Raw genomic sequence first — 21,006 nt, forward strand, 5'->3', positions numbered from 1 at the left:
ATTACTGTTTTAACAGTCTAACAGTCAGAGATTGTACAAAGCATTGAGTAGTATGCATGCAGTCATTTCTCATTTTTGAGGTTAAGATTTTCTCTGTGCTTTGAAGTGGTGCAACTTCTATACCCAGGGCTTTCATTCACATTGTTTTGTCCAGGCAACTTGGCACACATGTCTTAGATACAAGAATGTGATAATCAAAATAAATCCCTGTTAGACCTGTGTCTCATCCTCCTACAACTCTGTTATAGACTGCTAGAACAGACTGAAATGCATTATGTATATTCCACATATTCTTCACTGGTTTTACGTCTTTTTGAACAAAGATTTCAGCAAGTACTTTTCAAATCTAAGTCCTGCAACGGCTTCCCCAAACACTCACCTTTTTGGGCTGATTATTAAAGAAAAACTAACTATGACTTTAGTCTCTTCCAAACATGCTGGCCTTAGCAACAAGGTGATAATTTATAACAAAATTGCCAATTGCATATTGACATTGTGTAATCTTCAGCTTCTTTTGTAGCCTCTTTTGGTCATTCTCAGTAAGAAAGTGAGAGTATGTGCTACCCACCAAAATGAATGCTATTTTCATAAAGAGTATGAGAAAGAATAAATTTGAACTGTACTGTATACAGCTATGGAAATATTGCTGTAACATAGATACCAATAGCACATTGTGACATGGACAGGGTACGCATATTCACAATAATATTATACAGGTGATGCCATATTTAGCAACAATTGGTTTCCTCCCCATATACTGCAGTAGTTCCATCCTGCTAAAGAATTTCCTACACACTATTGGTTTGTATATATATACTTAATCACGTCTCTCACTAGTTATGAACATGACAGTATCTTAAACAGGCAATCTGTGATATCTTCCTTCTTAAATCAGTAAGATTTAACACAGAAGAAAAATATTACAAAAGATTAAACTGGTGAAGTAACCAAACTTCAGACACCACTGACGGTTGGTCTTCTAAATGAACAGGCAAAAGGCATAAGAAAGAAACTGGACTGAAGACAGGACACAAAAGGGAGGTTATTATACTAATTATGTTTGCCACCTTCTGCAATAAATACATAGCTGAGAAAACACAAAAGATGGTGGTTTAGATTAAAGCGCTCCGTCGTTCAGAGTTTCAGAGTCTTTGGTAATCTGAGTATCAAAAGGAATAAAAAAATAAAGATATAAGACAAAGCAATGCATTTAACAACCAGCAAAGCACAACACCTGCAGAGCAAGGTTTAAGAACGTACACACACAATCACAAAAAGGATGGACTGGCAGGGTTCAAATTTGTATCAAAAGGTAGAAGAGACAACCTATCTGTCTTTCAGACACGTGCCTCATACACAAAGACTTCCAGGACCTCTGCTTTTTCCCTATGCTTTCTGCTCTTTGATTTCTAGCTGGAAAGTAGTAGTCTGTAAACATACTGCTACGACAGCCAAACTAAAGAAAGATCCTAACCTTCAACTACACACTTCTTTCTAATTAGGCAGAACTAATGAAATATTAAGAGTTCATATAGGTGGTGTCGCCGGAACCAGGACAGGTGGCTATCAAAAAACATTTTAGAATTTTACCCTGGTGCTTTGTACCAGACAACAAAGTACAAAATACCATATGCTGTGATCACAAAAAGCAGTATCCTGTGAGAAAGTACACAATAACTTTAAGCCTTCAGACAGTTCCGTTAAAATATTCCAAAACTTCCAAAGACTCAGCTTACACTAATTCTCTCATTAGAACATGAAATAAAGCTATTTGTAATACTCGGAGGAAACCTGCTGTGTAATTTTACGGAATTCTCTGTATTGGCACCATGAGCTTCCATGTTACCACAACACTAATTCCCAAACACGGACACATGAAAGTTGCTGTGCTCCCTCTCCAGAAAGATGCCACACATGTGACAGAGACACCTAAATTCCACAGGAAGCACTATTTGTGCACATTACACAATGTGCACATTACACAATGAAAGAGGGCTGTAAATGGCATTGGTTACTCAGGACTCAGTCATTCCTGGAGCGTTAGCACTGTCTCACAGTGATAAAATATTAATAGAAAATTTTAGAGGGAGCTGCAAATAATGATACTTTCGAATTTTGTTTGTTCATTTGTTTAAACATAATCTAGAAAGACAATTCCTCTTTTGGCTTCCTTTACTCACAGTCATTTGTTTTACCTAAGAATATGCCTAGATGCAGGAAAACTTTTTTTTTTTCTTTAAACGAATGCATTCTGCTCATTTATACCGATGAAAAAATATCTTTTTTTTTCCATATATCTAAAGCCTAGAAGATGAGCCTGAAGTTCTACATGGAAGACTGCAATACACCTTGTGGGAGTTCCATCTTTCACAACGGAAATGCTTGAGCAACTAATCATAACCCGGTAAAGTTTCTGCAGCATTTCTATTATAACCGTTACGTCTCTGGACGTGTGTGCTGTCCCAGGGGTATTGTTCTGGACTGATTAGCATCTTTATAATGAAATGCTCAATTACAGCTTTGAAATAGGTAATTACAAAGGGAGTGTGTATTTTCCATTTAGGGATTTTGTTTTGATTTTTTTTTTAATTATCAGTGCATGAAAGGCAGCTGTAGAAGTTCTGACTGCACTGTCGCCTCTTTGGAAAGAAACTATGTTTTGTTGCTCTCACTGTGCATAAGCTAAATTGAATTTCTAGTTATGATTGGTAGGGGAGTTTTATTTTCAACTGTCAGGGTGTGCAGCCAGCTGTAACCAATTTTTCAATATTTTTAAAAGCCTCATTTGAAGTATACAGTTGTGAATGACTTAGGGACCTTGTCATTAATCAACAGAAAAAATTTCAAAACAGTTTCCAACTGTACTTCTTTGGTTTAAAAAAAAAAAACAGTGTAAATAGAACTACACAGTATGGATGTTCTGCATAACTTTAGCAGCAATGTAAAAAGGGTCAACAAATTTGTGGGGCATGTCTAAGTTTGGGCTAATGTTTCAGACATTCTTATGTACATTATTGTATTTCAAAGACAGCTGTATTATCTTAATGTTGTTAAAACCACTTTCTGCCAAGAAAAGCGACTCGTTTTTCCTGAGGGTTAACAGCAACTGAGGGGGTGGGGAAAGTGCTTTTAATTTCAAGGGTCAGAAGTCAGCAGAAAAAACTATAAATATTTCCTTTCCTTAATACTCTGCATGCTGCAGCACACCATCAATTTTAAAGGAGGTTTTCTATTGAAGAAACTCATTCAGCTGTTGAGAGGATGTGTTAGTTTATACTGCTTCCTCACCTCAGCTGCTAAAAGATACACCACTGACAGGAGAATTTTGTATTCTTTTATTTATTTTTAAATTAGAATAACAGAAACAATTGGATAAAGTGAAAAAATGTAAGGATGTATTCCAAACAATCTCTAATCCCTTGATATCCAAAACCAGAATTCCTCGGCCCTAATCTCTGTATAATAAAACCATCACTGCTGCCAGCATAAGGCTGAAGATGCTTGTATAAACAGGTTCATGCAGGTCACAGGTTAAAAGACAAGGGCAACAAAAAAGCTGCATTGTGTCTTAAACAGAATATAAAATCCAAAATGGTGATCTTGTTCAAGTACCTGTAAATGAGTCTATCGTGCTTTTTGATGTTCTCAGTGTGCATACTGTTACCTTACCCTACATCACAAATTTTCCATCACTCAAGTAATTCTCTCGTTATTAGCACTGTGGAACCCAGGACTACCTCCACAAATCATGTGAGCATTGTCTCTTCATTTTTTAAAGACTAGAACCAGAACAAAAAATTTATTTCAAGCATTACTTCTATTTTTTGCAAGTCAGCTTCCTTTAAATGCCAATCGCTATTTTACATTGTAGCTAATTCACCTCTTCTTTTTTTTATGTTGGTTTAGATATATATATATATTTATTTTTTTTAGGATATCAAAAAGGCCCAGAAGATAAAAAGAATATAAGAATATAGAAGAATATAAGAAGACGATACATTCATTTAGTCATGTCACAACTATTTCGCTACCACACAGACACTTCCACATCAAAAAATATTATTTAAAATGGTGTAATGGAAGCCCCAAAGTTACAATCCAAACTTCTACCACTCTTTGTGCCAGAGACTGCTTGGGATCTAGGACAGGGATCTGTATACTCATTTACTGAAGTACTGAAACTTACAATGAATTTTGGAGGATGGCTTGAATTAATCTATATAAAGTTCATGCCTTGTCTGTAGATTCAGGAATGTATTGGTGTTATCAATTTGTTCATTTTTATCTATAAAGCTGCCTTTATTTCTGCAGTTGAGATCTCAAATAAGCACATCTATTCAATAGTTCAAGCAGTCATCTGATTTGGAACTGAATTTGTAGCCATCAACAGATAAACGCTAACCAAAATGCACGCCTTTCTCAAATGAGTTAAAACAAATGTTCCGCTATCTGCTTTTTTCTAAACCTCTCCCAACAGGTGGAGAGAAGACTTCCTGAAGTTTCTTGTGAAATAAAAAAAAATAAAAAAACTTATGCTGATACCCAATCCTCACACTTAAAATCAATTTGTATAATGGTAATCCAGATCACTGCACAGAATAACTGACACTGGAATAAATTTACAAATGTGAAATTTCATTCACAAACTCGTTACAGAAAGTTTAAAGCAATGCATCATGATCAAATTGATTACAATAATTCCTACAATCTTGACTCTCACATAAAAATTGTTGTTATAGGGTATTATTACTCACATTCCCAGTTCTTTAAATATTGTTTAAATTCAACAATTCTGTCATAATTTCAGTGTCCTACAACTGTTTTATTACACAGGTACAGTTAAAAAAAATAATCTGTTGACACACTGTTCTGCTTCCTATTTTTGTTTTCTCTTAAGTAGTCTTTTAAATACATAATCATTACTCAGTCACCCTCAGTGGTTCCTACCTTTTCCTCACAGTGATAACCAAGAGGCCTTAAACAATGAAATGCCTTGGAAATTGGGTGTATTTTAAAACATTTTATAGAAAACATGGAATAGAGAACTGTGAAATTACGTTGGAAGTGATGCCAACAGTAGAGAGTAAATACCAGCACACAGAACAGGTATGCTACTTTTCTGTAGCAACATCCAACTGCACACATATGCAATGACATCTATTCCTGTGCCATCACTTTGCACTTTTAATCTGTGGAAGTGACGTGAATTATGGTTTATTAATGGATTTGCAATGAAACAATCATAAGCAAACACTGCGTGCATAAAAAACTGCCCTTTAAAGGGATTCTTTCCTGACTCAATATCATAGACATAATACTGGACCCTGATCCTAACTAAATCTAAGATACCCAATATTCCACTTAGTCACAGCAAGGCCAGCAAATGTCAAAACAAACTGCAATGCTTAAGTAGCTGAGGCAAATGGATGGATCCCTCCACTGCCTCACAGGAAGCAAGTTCTCAGGATCCTGAGTGATGTTTGCAGCTCTTCACATTAAAAAAACCCACCACCTTTAAGCAGACTAAGACATGAGGACATCCTACTAAGTACTAAAAGACTATAGTCACTTCCTTTGAAAATGTATCTGTAAGAGAATTCTTATTTCTCCCACCTGGAAATACTTGCACGTCCATTCTGCAATGGGATGTCAGTCTTCACCACACCTATACACAACACAGTTATACTGCAGGAAGCGCGAATCATCAGACTGACTAATTATCAGTCAGACTTTTGACAACAAAACCTATTTGACTGAGTCATACTTTTTTCCCTGATGGTCTTGTAGACCCTTTAAAATGAAAAAAATAGATCTATTAGCAAGAGTTTCTCCCGTCATGGTTCAGGCACACAAATTCAATCAGCTCTTCTAATGAACTGGAAACTGAAAAGGCAACTTTATCTTTTCCTTGAGGTGGTTTCAGCATATCTCTTTTGAGTCAGACACTAAATCAGGATTTTTGTTGATGCCTAGAGTATGTGTGTGGTGAGGCTGTATTTTTACATGTAGATATATTTACTTACATAGATATATTTATATAGATATGTAGATATATTTACTTATACATCCTTAAGTCATCAGAATAAAATTAAAAAACAACTACAGAAAAGGTATTTGTTTCAGAGTCAAAACGCTTTAGATACTTAGTCATAGCAAAATCACTGTTTTATTATTCAATTTACTTGAAATGTGAATGACAGACCAGTATGCAGATTGGCCTGCTGGCAGAACTCACTCTGTCTCAGAGAAATTATCTGCAGTTTATAATATTCACTGCCTAAGCCTGACATGATGAAAATGGCAGACATAAAACTAAATTTAAAAGATATATTGCATGTCTTTCAAACAAGAAACACTGTAGTGAACTGAACCTGGTAAATACTACCTCCTACCCGATGCACCTGCTTTTGTTAGCAGTTCTTTCTGGAGGATTCTCCAGAGTGCTTCTACTATGTTCTCGTTCCAAAGAACCTAAACGGTCTGTTGAATTTTTTTCAGCGGACTGTGACATGAAAGCAGATGGGATATACAAGAAATGGAAGTGATGTGTATATAAACATATACATTCATTTACATTATATTTAACAATTATCCTAAAAATGCTATTGTAAAACTATGAGCTGTATATGTAATTCTTTCTTTTTATATAATAAATACATATAAGAAAAAAATTATTACATACAAATTATACATTACCTTTATAACAAATAACTAAATACACTTATTATTTATCTCACATATATTTATTATATAAAAAGAACTAAATACTTATGCACCTTATAGTTTTACATTAGCATTTTAAGGATAATTATTAAATATGTTGTGTAGGAATCCTCAGAGACCTCCATTTGACAAAGGCTCTACTCCCAGCTCATTTAATGCTTATGATCCTTCCTAATTTTTTGAATGCTTCTATCTACAGGTGTATTTAAAAGCACATAGGTTCCCTAGCCCGTGAAAAACATGCTTAGACATGTTCCCTTTCTTAATACCTGTTCCCTTTGAAACTAAACTAGGAAAAGCCTCCAAAACCCTGCAAGTGACCTAAGGTCATGTAAACATTTTTTTTTTTAATTGTGAAGAGGAAAAACTTGCTTAATTTTAACTTTATCAGTGGAAGATATTGTAAGAAATATTTACTACCACTTTTTTAAAAAGTGTGAGATAAGTCACATTTGAGATGTCTGGAATGGTAGCAAAAGTTCTACACCTCTGTCTCATTCTGTACAGGTCATTACTTAGATAATGGATCTTGGACAATGCAAGTCTGTAAGACATAGAAATTCATTCCTAGATGTAAAATGGCACAAATATAAAACAACCTAAGAAGTCCTTTATAAAAATTAAAGATGAAATTGCAAAATATTTCTAAATTTAAAAAAAAGGCATATTGAATATAGCGAGCATGAAGCAATATCATTACATGTAAAATCCAAAAGGCCGCTCATTCAACTTTGAAAAATATATTCTAAAATATTAATATTTATTAATAGTACTTATTAATAATTATAACAACTTATACTTAAAATATTAAAATAGTAAAAAATTGGTAACAGATCTCAGCATATCTTTGTGACAACAGACAGATAATTTTTAATCTATTTGGTCATTTTCCTGATTTTATTATTTGCTAAAGCTGTAACTTTGCAGCAGGAATAATATGGAGTAAATATCAATGTCTTGGAAATAAACTGGGCTGTGAAGATCACAGGTTCACTCCAACAATCATAAATCATAGAAGCAAAGGAAAGATGGCTTCTTGATTTAAGAGTTTCTTTTAATATTGCTTTGATTATATTTACATTAAAGGCCAAAAGAGTCAAGCAACATTCTTGCTCCCCAATATCCAAACTCATACTGTAATGACAAGGATGGAAAATTTGAAATAATTAAAGCTTGAAATAATATTGCATTGAGTCAGTATTCTGATGGTAACATAAACAAGCTAGCAAGGAAAACGCCAGTTTAATGCTGATGTGACATAATGAAAACAAATGTGAAGAATAGAATGTGAAGCACTGAATAGGATTATTGGTAAAACTCAATAGTTACTCATGGAACTTATTTTCAACATATGCTTTGTTCCTAATTTTTTAAAAATAATAGCCTGCACAGAACTCAGAAAAATTAGGGAAAAAAAGCCCCAAACTGTAGCAAATACGTACAAGCTCATCTTTTTGTAGCAAATAAAACTAGTAATCCACAATTCATAAAGAATAAAATGAAATGAGTTGAAAGACTATGTTCTGCTGATTGTCTGTTATAGAACAACATTTTGTTTATCATAAAATATGATCTCAGGGATCATAATCATAATAGGACTTAACTCATGGAAGCTTCCAATGGTTATTACACAGTGGCCTCAGTTTATCCCTTATTCTGAAGAATATAGATAAGAAAATTCTGAATGCAAAATCCAGCAAATAAGGCTATGCTCTAAAATTAAAACATGAAATTAATCTGGCTGGCCAATTTCCATTATTTGTTTTGCAACTACAGAAAAAAAACATTCCCCCCAAACCACCAATACAATGCAGACTTTTAGCCCATATTAAATCATATATACTTCCACTACTCTTTGATCCTGTAAAAGCCACATTTAAAACGAATCTCACAATACATCAGGTGTCAGAAACAAATTAAATTTTTTATATAAATAATTTTTTTAAATCATATTTTCATATTAACTTGATAGGAAGTTCTAAAAAATTAATCTACAGTTACCAAACTGAATTTGCAATTCATGCCATTTGTTTGTGCGCATTACAGATTTGATTCTTTATCTACTGTTGCCAACTACTTTCACAAGCAGAAGGCATATTCTTACAAACTTTGTTTTCTATTTCTTTTAATGAAACACTTAGTCATATGCCATAATTTGCTGTGAGAGTTTTTCCTCATCTCAGTAAATAACATAGACACTAGTGTCAAAACCTGTATTAGCAGTAAACACAAACAGCTCAACACAGAGACGCTACTGAAGGAGGACTTTCTTATGAAAATGAGCTAGCAAGACATTCTTAAGTTTCCCGAATTTGCCATAGGCCAGGATCCTCACTTGCTGATCTTTAAGCTTAGACATAGCATTAAAGAGTATCTAATAACCTTCTGTATTTCAGAAATAAGTCTCTCCCCTTAGTATACCTGATGCCAGTCTTGGCTTTTCCTATGAAAACTTAAAAAAAAGAAAGCCCAATCTTAAAAGTAAACACTTAGGAGAAAGCTAGAAAAGAATGCTTTTGCTCATAGCAGCAAGCGCTATCCAAAAACATGAAACTGCCATAAAAGTAGAAATTTGAGCTCACTAAAATAATAAAAGCTGAATTACGTGAGTAGAATTATCTGCTCCAAACGATTTTAACAATGTCAGCATTGAAGTATTGCTAACCACTTAGCAAACACTGCACATTTCCTTAAAAACATCTCAAGATCAGAAAAATCTCAGTTTTATTCTATTCAGAATTAAAAACCAAAATCAAGTCTCATTTTCTTGAAGAACTAAGAAGGAAGTGGTCTGACACAGCTATCTATCACTCAGAAAAACAAAGATCAGTAAAATATCCTAAGTATTCTTGTATTTTGCCACATAATCACAATGCGGCCTTTTGAGACAGTTCATGTAGTCAACTCAGAGGATACAGCAAGGTCTTTCTTATATGTATTTTTACCATAGTATGCAATCATTTATAAAAGCTAAAAGTTAAAAATGAGATTTGCTTAATTTAGTTTTAGGTAAATATTTGAGGCTGATAGATACTATCTCTGATTCTCTCCTCCCTCTGTAAAATACAAAGGAACAGTGCTAACTTAAAAGTCTTTATTTAGTTTATAATAAAGAAAGAATAAGACTGATCCCCCCTCCCCACAAAAAAAACCCACCCTTCGGTAGATTCAATAATTCAGAACATTTCACAACTTAATGTCACTCTTAGCCTTAAATTGGGAGAACATAATAACAATAACTTTTTCAAAAATGAAAAAGTTTTATCTTGACATTTTCTTAATTAAATTTTTCTCAATTTTTATTTAACATGTCTAAAAATTATTTAACATTAGAAAGCTAAAGTAACAATCAAAATCAAAGTGAAATAGTCTGTTTAGTGTCAAATGACGTTTCTTCTCATCTGAAGTGTACATGGCTTCCACTTCCTAGTCCGGCAGAAATAAAATTGTTTCAGAAGTGCTAATGAACTAAAAAATCTATTACTGACACATAGTTATGGCACAGACGACCACAAACATTGAGATTATCGGGCAAAAGAAGGCAACAAGAGTAATACCTTTTAGGAGCACAGAAATAATCTGATCAGTATCCTCCAAGTAGGATACTTTTCTTTCAATCCTGACATGTTGTACCTGTCCTTATATTTCAATATTCCTGGTAAGATTAACTTTCAATGGGAAATTTATAATATTCATATGGAAATGTAAAATTTATCTTTGACAGAGAAGAGTGATATTTTAAGAAGGACATACGAAATTTCTGTAAGTATGATTTTCTGGCTTGGCTACTACTAGATAAATAAAATTTCTTTTCTAAGAGGGATGGAGACTTTCCTACAGGGAAGTACAATTATAGACAAACAACACAGCACTTTGGTATAGCATGAAAAGATCTTTAATCTCCTATTTGGTTTTGCCTTCATTCCGTCCAACTTTGATACTAAAAATTAAACATCTCTTGATTCACTGTGCAACAGATCTTTCTTACTACAGAACATTTCCATGCCACAATCCTAGCAATACACATAGAAGTGTGTCTTAGTGTCCCCTGTGGGAAAACCTGGAACATGCACTAATTTACAAGGTTGTTAAGCAAAAAAACATCATTAACTTCTTTTCTCCTCTCAGAACCTGCAGTGTGGTCAGCTACCAAGTCAGAAAATTATTTACCAAAGAAACTTAGCAGACTAGATCGTAGATCTTCATTACTTTTTAAACAGAAAGGTATTATGAAGAATTGGAACAGAAGTAAGGGATGCTAGAGACTAATTTTCTAGGGACTGGAACATGACAATAAAAGCAAAGGTAAAATAAAATTAATATAACATAACAACATAACATAACATAACATAACATAACATAACATAACATAACATCACATCACATCACATCACATCACATCACATCACATCACATCACATAAAACAATACTATACTATACTATACTATACTACACTACACTACACTACACTACACTATACTATACTATACTATACTATAAACAAAGGTAACATAGCCCTTTCTCCAAGGAAAAATGGAACCCATCACACATACACATTTAAAATATTTCCCCTTAATGCTGTTTGAGACATGGCGTGTAAAGCCCAAGTGTTCGTATACGAGTACATTACCAGCACCAATCTATCTGTTTAAAATACTCGAACTTTCTTGCTTTCTGACAGCTACAGAAAAATTACGTAAATCCTAAAAAAAAATGATCAGGAGATTAGAGGTGTCTCATTTGCACTTGTTGTACAAAAAGTCAACACAAAACAAGCATGTCAGTTCTTATTTCTCTTGAAGAAAAATTACTTAATGCTGATAGGTGCATTCCTTGACTTGTTCTAGCAATTTGCTACCCTGTTTTCTATTTTATGTACAGCATTGTTTGATAATTGTTTGATAGGAATTGTTGGTTTACTCCTCTGACAAATACAACTAAGACATCTTGATCCTATTTTACTCGGAAGAAGACCTAACCCTAATGGATAATTAATTGGCTATGTGCAACTATTTGTAACAGAGACTTGATATTGTCTCAACTATCACACTCATCTAAACCCAGGCAAACTGCATGTGAACAGCTACCACCGTGATTTGGCAATATTTTTAACATTTAGTTTGATTATTTTTTTTTAAGGAAACTATGCAACTGAACCTTGTAGCTATGCATAACAAAAAGTCCAAGTTGATTGGGGAAGGCATGATGAATCAGTCATCAGCAGTGAATAAGAGCGTCAGGCTTACTCTAGTTGAATGAAAGTCAGAAATAAGCCCACTGAGTGAAAAGCACTACACTGGTTTCAAACCATATTTTACACAAAAAGAAACCAGTTGAAAAAGAAACCCGTAAGAATCAATAAAATGTTTTTTTCCTGCTAGTGAGAGTACGGTGAGCCAGAAAATAGGGTAAAATCTTGACTTTTCAACCAGGAAACTATACACAAGTCAAGAGAATTTATTCTCTGATCACTGCAAGTTTCTCAGAATTATAGCAAATGGAAGGCTGAGTCAAAACAGGTATTTCTGAATCACCTCGCTAGTTCCAAATCATGAAGCTACACAAGTCAAGCCAAGCAGTTCCAGGATCCCTTACAGAAATAATAGCAGTAACTCTAATACTATCTTCTGAGGGGTGGGGGGAAGGGACCAAAACAAGAAAAAAAAAAAAAAAACAACAAAGAAACCCAACACACGCACACATACAAACACCTATATCATTCAACTCTTAATTAGGCAATCAGACGATGCACTGACACAATAGAAAGGTCAAAGGTGCTTTCCCTAACCAATGCAATAATGTAATTAGTCTTGACAATCCATGTAAAATCGTAGAATTCTGCATTCAGAAAATGCCTTCCTTAAACTTATATTGATTCTAGCAGTAGCTAAACATGAGGGACACAGAAAAATACTGTCTTTTTAGAGATGTAAAGCAAAAGTTTGCGTACTAGTTTTGCAGTGATAAGCAGTAAATTGCTGATAGACAAAAAGGTGGTTAATTGCTGCTACCTTACAGGATGTACTTTAAACTGAGATTTACATCACGAACTGTGAGAATGACCTATTATTTAGTGTCAGTTAAAAAGAGCAACTTCTGTCTAAATAGAAGTATTCATTCTTACTTGCTTTACCTTTGACTTAAAACAACTGGTTCTTCTGGCTAGGGAGAGTATTTCCAAACCACTACAGCAACGCCTGGTGGTCTAAAGATCCATGAGAATCTACAAACCCTTTTGTTGAATCTTCTGAAGGAAGTTTGGAAAAAAAGCATTACCATGGACAATCAACTATGTTAACGCTCACAGGGTTCAAACAACTGGCATCCATAAATCCATAAATACACTTGTAGAGATACACATATACGGACACAACATATATTTATAACCCTTGTAGAATAAAAGTATATAAACTGATTCCTAAAAGTTTCATTTTTCAGATTACGTTATGCTTCAACGACTAAGAACAGTGTTCACCTGAAACATAAGTGACACCAGATGATTGAGTTTGCATGATTTAAGTAAGAGTTCTTCCTCAACTATGCCTGAAAAACTGTAGGAAAAGAGGCCCCAGGAAACAGATACCAAAATAATCAATTAAAAAGAAAACCACAACAAAACATAAATCAACTTATTCAGAGGCACAGTTGTTTATCCTAATTATCTAAGTTACTCAGTTGCAAAATGTGAACTGTGCTTTTTTCTGTTAGACATCTACTTAGAGCAAGACAGTAAGTTAGTACATAATGATGAATGCAGGAAGCAACAGCGGTGCCAGTTCACATAACAGAATAGCAAAAATGTCAACAATATAAATTCAAAGAGCAATTGTTAAAATACCTGAAATACTTCACTATCATTAATGTCCGAGTTTTTACTGTTGTATGTGGCTGATAACGAGTGTTTAAGGCATAAAAATGTCTAAATTCTTGGTTGCTCATTACCTGACGCACGTTGGCATGGATCAGCATAAGTCATTCCAAGAATGCATCGGGACACTCTATCATATTTAGAATTGTTTCTTTAATATCGCACGGCCCCAGCAATAGAGGCTAGTTTGTCAACCCATGCAAAGAATGTTGCCAGAACAATGAACCATACGTGAATGTTTCAGCATCCTTTCCAGTCAGCAGTCCACACAGAGCACTGCATTTACTAGCATGCTGCCTTCAAATGAAGCTAAATGTTAACATCCTTGGGGGTTCTGCTTGATGAGAAGGTTAAGATGACCCAGCAATGTGCACTCACAGCCCAGAAAGCCAACCATATCCTGGGCTGCATCTAAAGAAGCATGGCCAGCAGGTCGAGGGAAGCGATTCTGCTCCACTGCTCCGCCATGGTGAGACCCCACAGGGAGTACTGCATCCAGCTCTGGGGCCCCCAACAGAAGAAGGACATGGACCTGCTGGAGCAAGGGCTGTGGAGGCTGTGAGGCTGTGGAGGAAGGCTGTGAAGATGGCTGGAGCACCTCTCCTATGAAGACAGGCTGAGAGAGTTGGGGTTATTCAGCCTGGAGAAGAGAAGGCTGAGAAGAGAAGAGGGACCTTATAGTAGCCTTCCAGTACTTAAAGGGGGCCTACAAGAAAGCTGGAGAGGGACTTTTTACAAATGCATGTAGTGATAGGACAAGGGGTAACGGCTTCAAACTGGAATTGGGCAGATTTTAATTAAATATTTGGAAGAAATCCTTCACTATGAGGGTGGTGACGCCTTGATCTGGTTGCCCATAGTGGCTGTGGATCCCCCATCCCTGGAGGTGTTCAAGACTAGGCTGGATGGGCCTTTGAGCAGCCTGGTCTACTGGAAAGTGTCCCTACCCATGGGAGGGGGGATGGAACTGGATGATCTTTAAGGTCCCTTCCAATGCAAACTATTCTATGATTCTATGATACATATTCTCTGTATTCCTTTTAACAACTGCTACAGTGGGATCCGCTTCTACACTTGGCAACCATCTGAGAAAAAGAAAAGCTACCAAAAGACTGAAGAAATGAAGCTCTGAGATCTCATCCTCTGCATTAATACTGTAAATATTGTTTGGGGAATAAAATACCTATGTCAGTGATTTCCAAAGGAAGATGAGCCCTTCCTAACCTTCAGAAAAGAAACTTAAAGAAGCTATTATTGTAGCCCTGCCTTCATAATCATAAAGGACAAGCATGTAAGGCACTGCTTTTCAGCCACATACAATAAAAACCACAACCGCTGAGCCAGTGTTATTATACGCGCACACACCATTCACAATGGCATTTTTCTTATTTATAAATAGTCTCTTCCTTTTCAATAAGATTAAATTAGCTTTCCACCAAACACCAACCTCGATGGATGACAGGATGTCCTAAGGATGGATGACAGGATGCCTGAGCTGGACTGCAGCAAAGAGATGCAGGGCAAACTGATGCCCAACAGGACTGCAGCAAGGGGATGTCTGAGCCGGGCTGCAGCTAAGATATGCTCAAGCAGGGGCAGACACAGACACAGGAGGAAGGCACATCTTTGAGGGGGCACCAGCCTGAAGAGCAGCCCACACAGCAGCAGCTAAGTAAAACACAAGGAGGAACAAAACAAAACAAGAAAAGAAACCACTAGGCACTGGCCCCATCCTCCTGTGCAACCTGTCACCTGGCCAAAGGCATAGGCTTTAATGCTTGGAGAGGGGACTGGCAGACAAAAAAGGGAAGTGCGAGGGAGAGGAGCTGAGGTGCTGAGGTGCATTTGTCTAAGTGTTTGTTTTATTGCTATCTTTATTTCTCAATAATAGAGTCAAAGGTACATCGACTGGCAATTAACAAAATTCTATTAAATTCCCTGACTCAAAAGCTTTCTGTTGCCTGCAACACATATTCATTTAAATTCCTTGTGCAGAAGTACCTCCAAGCATTATTACCTTCTATGCCTTGTGGATGAGCCTGGGGCTCTACTCTGTATGTCTTAAGTCTACACTTAACCACGTTGAGAAAAAAACACCACTCTGACATACCCAGGCCCACCCTGTATTTGGACTGTATCAGTTTGAGAGGCCTGGATACTCTCATAGTCACGCTCTTCTGCATCCACTAACCATCCTCTGAATTTCAGATTTAACTATGGATTTTAAAAAACAGGTTTGAGGCATAATAATTCTCTGCATGTTTTTAATGCAACATAGAAATCTGGCAAAACAACTTGTCCAACTTAGTCATGGGTATATGCAATCACTGGTTATTTTTTGTTCCAGTTCCAGAAAAAGCAGAGGTGTCCCAGATGACCCCATGCCAAACAGTTCTCTGTTAGTGACACAAAGATCAAGCAGGTGGCTCTTGCAGACATAAATGTAAAGAGGACCCACAACATGTTCCTCCATTTAGACAAAAATCTCAAACTAGAATGCTTGGTGAGAACATTGCAAATCACAACTAGAAACACCTGTGTTTCATCAAATTTTAATATTATTTTCTTTCTAAAAGCATAGATCTACTATAATACTGATAACAAGTAAAAGTTTCAGTATTTCCTGGGAAATATCCAGATCATCTCAGCACAAAATTGCCCTAGGTTATTAGGATACCAAGAAAATATTCTTTTTCCCCTTGAGAGCTGAAATATCCTTTTTTTTCTTTTTAAATCTGTTGTATGTGAAGCCAAAGGATCAACTAATTCAAAATGTAAAACTTTGGCTGCCCTTTGGCTCTAAGCATGATATCTGCTAGTGCTGAAGAAGCTGGGAAGAGTAACGTAATAAAAGAAAAATTCATTCTAAACCCAAGAGAAAGTAACGTGTAAAGATCAATAAAAAGCAGACCCATATAAAGTTGTAATTTCTCAGTACTGTGGTGTATATAATTCATGCTTTCTTTGCAAAGCCTCTGTCTGGTTAATGCTATTTGTTAAAATTTCCTGAAGTAATTTGACTTTAAAATTTATAATTTGAAAATTCTAATTTAGTATTAATTAAAAAACAACAAAACTTCAAAATAACACTAAGTGCACTAAATGAAACATGAAAAATCAAAACAAAGTATCTTTAGTCATCAGTATGCACAGCTGCCAGAAACTAATATTGATGTGACAGCATATAAACTGTGAAATGCCAGTAAACTGTGTCAATTATTCTGGTATGTTTGTTTATTGCTGCTTCAGGATATCACACAACAGCTTCTTTTGGTAAGCTATGTCCATGACTGTAAGTGTACACATCTTGCCCAACTAAGAAGCCTCCTGGGAATTACTAATTTGTGAATGATCTCTTCTGTGCCCAACTACAGTTACAGCTACGACGCAAATGCAATGAACTTGAACATTAAGGTGTTTGCTTTTTATTTTACAGAAATAATTTCATAAAATTTTTAGAAGTTTTGAGTATATGGAAAGTCTTTTGCTAAACTATTTTATTCAAATAAAGGACTGTAATTAAAAAGTACGAATCACCAGCCTCAACACTTAGACACAAGTTTTAAGACAAGTGGAGCTCTCTGGTACAGTTAAATGAGCAAGTTACTTCAAAGCACACTCTTTCTTCCGAGGCATATGTGAGAACACTTACCACCAAATGAGAGAGAACTATCCTACCCTAAGCAAAATAAAGTTCAGAGACTATGCTCTAATGCTTATCTGGGACTATATTTGTGGACCTAGTTACTGCCATCCTCAGGACAGTTGCTTGAATAGTACATACAGATGTATCAACCATAATGCACCTATTTCTGAATCACACAAGTAACAACAGCGAAGACAAAATAATTCCATTCATACTGAAAAAAGATGCAGAGCACAAGTATTGTGGGAAAAAAAAACACAAAACCCAACAAGCAAGCATACTAAAGAAAAAAATACAATAAAAAAAAAACCAGGTAACAAATGTGAAAACATTGTATTTTTTTCAAATGCCTCTCAGATTTTTTTTTCTCAAGTGATACAAAGAAGCATGCTAATATTATCCTAGTATAATATTGAAGGTAGTGCTTCAATCAAATGAACCACAGTATATTCTTTGGATTTAGTCATATTACACGGGGAGGAACGATTATGAACTGATGATGCAGATAATATCAGTTTTAACTCTCTCTAAAACTGTATCGACATCTTTGACACATCAATTTTAAGACTTTCTAAAGGTATACAGACATATTTGGCACTCTCCCGCACACAACCAATTTCCCACTGTATGTAAAGGGTTTAGAGCTTGTTCTGCACCCTCACAAATACCATGAACACCATGATTTTTAGATTACAAAGGAAAACAGAGTGAACAGCTGAGATAGAAAAAAATCAGGAAAAAAGAGTTACTATCATTTAGAATACATTAATAACTTTTTCCTGCTGTGGCGCACCATCTGACTCCCTGATAGTAATCCTTCACCTTCTAGAAATTACCAGATTTTAACACTTGTCAGAATTATTAAAATGGCTTCACCTAATTTCTATATAGTACCAAGCATGGTATTTCAACTAGTATTTCAGTATCAAGACACTAACTCCTATTTCAGATGTACATTTTTTTATACAAACATCCAGTCTTGACAGAATGGCTTCATATAATCAATTTTCCACCATATATTCAATAGTTAATTAGCTGATTGTTTATAAATATTACCGCATAGGACTGGAAACCTAAAATGACTCCATCACTTACTCCCAGAGGTAATCTTTTTGTTCGAACAGGCAATACTTTAGAGTTATTTCAAATGATAGTGTTCCAAGTACAAGCAGAAAGTCTGGATAGCTGGAGGGCACCCCAACCAGTTTTTGCTGACTACCTCATCCCTGCCTCTAAAATTATCACATGACTGAATTGCATAGTTTCACCTTGCAGGAAAAGCAATTAGTTTGCCTACTCCTCTTCCACTGGAGACAGAACACCAGCCTCCCACATTTCATACAAATACACAGCACAGAGCAAATTTGCCCATGCTGATTTAAACAATAATAGTTGGATTACATTTAATTGTAGATTTCCTCCAACCATGCTAAACTGTTCCCCTACTAATCCCAATGTTAGAAGAAATACATATAGGAGAAATGAAGTAGGTAAAAATAGAAGCTACTGCCAAGCATTATCTACTTGTTAAAATACTGCTATTCTGCTTCAATATTGAAAAATTATATTAAATCCACATATTTAACATTACTATGTACCATGAAAGAGATGTCTGCCTGATTTTTAATGACCATTCCTCATATATCCTGATATTTTCTCAACAGAACTGTCAAACAATGCATTAGTGACAAATTCCCCACACTGTGCCCCTTCAGCCCTTGGAGTTTAACTCCTCTCACATTACAGTATTTATTGAATTTCCAAGCCAAACGGTGTTCTGCTCCATAAAATTCTGACAAGTGGACTCTGCCAAGCTAATAACGGCTTCATTCTGCTGAAATAAACTTATTTCACTGCGGCAAACAAAATGACATGACCTGGAAAGGTTATTTTTAACTGGGTAATGACTCAATTCAAACTAAGTCTCCCTCACTAGATTCTTGAATGCTGTTAAGACAAATTTCTTAAATGTAAATATGTCCTAACACCAGTTTTCTTCTCTGTTGCACTCTCTGGACATGGTCATGGCAAGTATTTTCAGGTTTGTGATGTTTAATTTTCTTTTTCAATACGTTATACAATGCCTAGTGAGAATACCTCAGTGAAGCGACCTAGCAAGTTGCAAAACTCACACAAGGAGGTTGTGTCCTCACATGTTCTTTCTTCCCCCATTTTAACATTTTTTGTCTATTTTTTTGACAAAGTTACATTAAAATTGCCTTAATACATAAGGAATTTGAGAAGTATTGCTTTGAGACACATTACTTCATGTTTTAATATCTCTTCCCTCTTAATCTTACACGAATTCTGACAAAACACCAACACTGCAGAGGTGTGAGGAATAAAGGATTAGAAGACTAATTTGACCTTCCAAAAACGGCCATAACTTCTACATATATTTCAAGTTCTTCATCATGATCATTAAGTTAGTCAATGCCAGTGAGATAGTATTCATGAAAAGCTACCGATATTCTGCTACTAATACTACGTATTTTCTGCACCTACACCCACAAAATAACCATAAATTTCAGGTCAGATCTACATGAAGTTTCAAATGATTGGAGACCATGAAAGAACCTTCGTAACAGTTGGAATCTTGTACAAACATGTTGCACCGTGCCAGGTCCGTCTTCTGAACGCTAATAAGAGACAATCCTTGACTGCAAACAGCCAGGCAACTTGTGAATCAGTTTGTAATAGAACTGTTAGAACTCCTACAGCAAACAAAAGGAGCAGAATAATGATCATTCACCAAAATTATGAGTTGCAGAGAAAAAAGAAAAAAGAAGAAAAAAAAAAAAGAATAAAAAACCCAAACAGGAAACCACAAGAGTGAAAGAAGGAACACTGATTCTGGTAAGCAATGTGGCATGGTCTGTACTTTATCAACAGCACTGGTGAAGGAGTAAGGATTTTGAAATGGTGCCTGAAATTACTTAACACTAAGCTAGCAAAATGTGAATAACTATATGTACCAGGTAAATTATCTTACTTCTTCCTTATATTTTTTCTTTTTTTTATATATAAATGCATCAAATCATTCAAAACACAGAACAACCACAAAGTTTCTCAACAGACTGCTGAAGTCTCAAATCTATCAGTCCAACAGTTAATTCTGATATTAAATATCCTTAACTCTTGCCACAAAGGTGGCTAACGGTACTCTGGGCTGCATTAGGAGGAATGCTGCCAGCTGGTCGTGGCAGGTGATTCTTCCCATCTACTTTGCCATAGATTTTACACCTGTCTATCTTCTGACAGTGGAAGATACACATTCCTTTATATACTTTTTTTTTTCTAGGAAATACTGTACTTCTCACATATGAGAGATTGTGTGTCCTATGACTTTAGGACCACTTGTTTCTGGTACCATATTAACTTCTTAGATATTTACTTTTGAATTTTGCAATGTTCAGTTTCTCTTTAGAATGTCAATCTCTTTGGAGCCAAATGGACAAGCTTCAGTTCTCACTTTAAATAGGTACTCTTTTTTTTTTTTTGTGGTGACAGAAAGAATGTATAAAATTTGACAATTTAAATACATAACTGCAAACAAAGCAGAACAGGTATAATTTTAACTATTACAGAATATTATTATAATCAGTTTTGAAAACAGACACCTCACTAAGGTTTAATGAGAGCACAATGATATTACTATGACACAATTTTCCTAGTTTGTTATCTTGCAGCATAAACTGCCCGCCTTTATTGACACTGATTTGAAGTAGATCTTACATACCTCGATTACTCTTTCGCAAGATGAATCCA

General features: G+C 35.4%; 1 protein-coding gene across 24 annotated transcripts in view; it reads right to left on the reverse strand.

Moving 5' to 3' along the window:
* PTPRD (protein tyrosine phosphatase receptor type D) overlaps positions 1-21,006 on the reverse strand; it is a 1,287,856-nt gene that overhangs the window by 297,034 nt on the left and 969,816 nt on the right. The window lies entirely within an intron of this gene.

This window comes from Larus michahellis, chromosome Z, assembly GCF_964199755.1.
Source record: "Larus michahellis chromosome Z, bLarMic1.1, whole genome shotgun sequence".
Lineage (NCBI taxonomy): Eukaryota > Metazoa > Chordata > Aves > Charadriiformes > Laridae > Larus > Larus michahellis.